This window comes from Oncorhynchus gorbuscha, unplaced genomic scaffold (assembly GCF_021184085.1).
Source record: "Oncorhynchus gorbuscha isolate QuinsamMale2020 ecotype Even-year unplaced genomic scaffold, OgorEven_v1.0 Un_scaffold_9859, whole genome shotgun sequence".
Taxonomy (NCBI): domain Eukaryota; kingdom Metazoa; phylum Chordata; class Actinopteri; order Salmoniformes; family Salmonidae; genus Oncorhynchus; species Oncorhynchus gorbuscha.
Window position 1 is genome coordinate 8333 of NW_025752735.1, and position 3670 is coordinate 12002.

The window sequence follows — 3670 nt, forward strand, 5'->3', positions numbered from 1 at the left end:
TTTGTTTGTGCCTCTATAGTAGCTCTATAACCAAGAGTCATGTAATATATCTGAATCTACAGTCCGTCTAATCACCCCTTTTCATTCAGACGGTAACAAGAGGAGGCATCAGATTCTGAGAAATTGTTGAGGACAAGGCAGCCTTGACAGCTGACATTGTTCAACTTCACAAGCAGCAGGCAGAGTTTAGGCTCCCCACAGTGGCTGCTCAATACTGTGGCCATGGGAGAGACTTGGCACCAGTAAGTATATCTATTGTGATTTCACTTTTACCTTCAGCGTAGGCTGCAATCATTTTGTTATATTATACCTCTGTGAGGCAACAGCCATTTTGTCATCCAAAAGGCAATCTTGGGCAGACTGATGTTGGTGGACAGACTGCAGGAGGAAGAGAGGATCCTGGTGCAGGAGATGAAGAAGCACTGGGGGTGCCTACAAAGAGCAGCAGGAACTCTAGAGGCACTGTCCCTACAGCTGCAATATCAGAGTAAGTTGAGGTTTACACTATTTTTAGAATAATTCCACACTATTGTGGAATTGTAAATAATTTGCTGTTTTACATATGACTTTTAGGCAATGCAGTGGAGATGTTGGAGGGAGGGAGGAATGGCCTTCTCTGCCTCCTGAAGAGAAGATTGAGTGAACTGACACAAAACACCAGGAACACCTACCACAAGCTGATTCTGGGAGAAAGGGCTATTTTTGATGACTCTGATGTAGATTAATACTCAGATATAAGTCTTATTCCTAAAAGTCCTATTGCTGAGAGCTCAGATGACAACTGCTATGTTTTCTGAAATCATACACCACCTCTACCTCTGTCTCTCTGTCTCGCTCTCTCCCGCAGGAGAGGGAGAAAGCAGCCACCACCTCCCTCGGGAGCAGCCTGGTCTTCCGACATTGACCCCTGATCCCTCACCTTCTGAACCCATCCAGGGGAATGTCATTTGCCTGATGATGTGCTAGTGGAGAAGGAATGTGTCATTTCAGTGCATTTGTGGCCATAGTTCCTCACCTCCTCGACTCCGTTTCTTCCGGTCCTAGAGGATGGCGACATCAGAATGTCGGTTGAGGACCTCTTTACTGAGGAATGTGGTTGATCTTCATGATTGTTTTATTTCAAATTTCTTAGAGTATTTTCTATGCAGCTGTGATTGTGATTTTGTGGAGTGAGTTGCAAAAGAGTCCTTGGTCTCAATGGAACTGTAAAAATAACTAAATAAATGCATTAACCACTAACAGCTCTGTGTGTTTCAATCGATTACATAGTATGAATGAATTATTTAGATGTAATAAAGTGTTGGTGCAGCATGCTGGAAGTCATTGCTGCCCCTTGCAACATTGTAAGTACAACATCACGTTTCTAAAGTGTCACTTGCCAAATCCAACAGCCTATCACTCGCTTTGATGTTTGACTTTAAATCAGTTAACGGTGTATCAATGAAAATGTGATATTGAGTGGAATGTACTGTTGCCCAACCCATATATTTCAGCAGTACATTGTATCCTACGCCATCATTTCAAATGATAGGACATGTGGGCTCTAGGCCATCGTTGAAAAAAAAATTTTTGTCCTTAACTGACTTCCTAATAAAATGTTTGTTTTTCTCAAATGGCCTGTTCTCTCCAGTTCCATTACTCAGACCTGGGCAGTATAGGAGCATCACGGCAGTACAGTGGTAAAAACAGTCAGACTGCCCCACCTCCTCTCCAACAAACATGTACCGTGCCCTCAAACCCCAATGGACATTCATCTTTGTTACAGCATAAATATGTATATAGTATATATTTTTGATCCTTTCACTCATTCCCCCCCCCCCCCCCCCCTGCTGCTCCCCCTATGGACATTTCCCAACTGACTCTAACCCTGAGCCCCACTGTTGTAAATGTGTGTGTATATATACATATATATTTATCTTTAGTCATTCACTTCTCTTCTTATTTTGTTTACTGTTTCATTTGACCTGTACTGTTGGAGCGTAAGATTTTCACTGTACCCTGCAATTACATCTGTCTGTCTGTCTGTCTGTCTGTCTGTCTGTCTGTCTGTCTGTCTGTCTGTCTGTCTGTCTGTCTGTCTGTCTGTCTGTCTGTCTGTCTGTCTGTCTGTCTGTCTGTCTGTCTGTCTGTCTGTCTGTCTGTCTGTCTGTCTGTCTTGCTAAACGATGCATGACCATCATATTTCTAATGTTCATCATAGAAAGAATGCAGCCAGTTACCTTTCCAAATGTTTTGCTGAAAGTCATTGTTGCATGTTACTAGAGAAAAGTAGGCTGGCTACAGGGACAAAAGTAGCTACACATCAGTCAGAGTGCTAAATGCTGATAGAATGTCCTTTCGTGAATTCTCATCCAAGTGAAGAAGTGCAAATGAATCACAAAATGAGTCTGATGCCAAGCAGAAACTACAATAAGAAGAATTGAAAATCTGCATTTAGAAAATTCAGCAAGATATTTCTTATGCGTTTTATCTTTCTTTCCTGCATTAACACAACCACTAAGTATAATTTGCTAGTTATGTAAGTAAATGGCTGAATTAATAAGGTGATGGGGCATCATATCGTATTAGTTTTCTGCTGTGTTTGAGAAGTCAAAGCCCCTTGGATGAGTTATCTGTACAGCTGCCACTGCTACCTTGATTTCCTTGCATTTTTATATTCTCCTTTCTTGGCCTGTCTGCTCCAGCATTGTTCTTTCTTTAGACAAGCACGCGTCAAAACTCTGTTCATTTGCACAATGTCTCTCATTCACATTCACTTGTAAATGGCCAAACTCATCCAAAATGACATTCGGTAACTCCAACCTATATATGTATAACTTTATGAGCTGGATTGCCTGTCTTTGCAAATGGTTTATTTTTGTTTGTGCTCGTTAGCATATTTAGCTAGCAGCTTCCATGGAAATTCTCTATTACTTGTACCACTTTTGTTAGCATTCTGGAAATAGACGCCCAATGTGCTTTTTATTGTTTTGCCACTGCCTTGTGAACTAAGCTGGTAATACCCTAAATCCCGGGATGAGAGAAGGACGGAATAGACGATATGAAAATCACACAGAGAGCCGTGAGCTGATATAACACACACACACACACACACACACACACACACACACACACACACACACACACACACACACACACACACACACACACAGAGCAGCAGCATGGCCAGGTGGACTGGGGACAGCAAGGAGTCATCATGTCCAGGTAGTCCTGGGGCATGGTTCTAGGGCTCAGGTCCTCCCGAGAAGAAGAAGAAAGAAAGAGAGAAGGAGAGAATTAGAGAACGCACACTTAGATTACACAGGACACCTGAATAGGACAGGAGAAGTACTCCAGATAAACAAACTGACCCTAGCCCCCGACACATAAACTACTGCAGCATAAATACTGGAGGCTGAGACAGGAGGGTCAGGAGACACTGTGGCCCCATCCGGGGACACCCCCGGACAGGAGCCAAACAGGAAGGATATAACCCCACCCACTTTGCCCAAGCACAGCCCCACACCACTAGAGGAAATCTTCAACCACCAACTTACCATCCTGAGACAAGGCCGAGTATAGCCCACAAAGATCTCCCGACACGGTACAACCCAGGGGGGGAACCCAGACAGGCCCGACCACAACAGTGAATCAACCCCACCCCCCGTAGCAGGGTTAGGGGCAAAAGAAT

At 43.6% G+C, this 3670-nt stretch overlaps 1 long non-coding RNA gene across 1 annotated transcript; it reads left to right on the forward strand.

Moving 5' to 3' along the window:
• Positions 1-345: 345 nt before the first annotated feature.
• Positions 346-1239, forward strand: LOC124030197. The gene is made up of 2 exons (XR_006837919.1): positions 346-487; positions 574-1239. It is a non-coding gene; the product is annotated as an uncharacterized LOC124030197 (long non-coding RNA).
• Positions 1240-3670: the final 2431 nt, after the last annotated feature.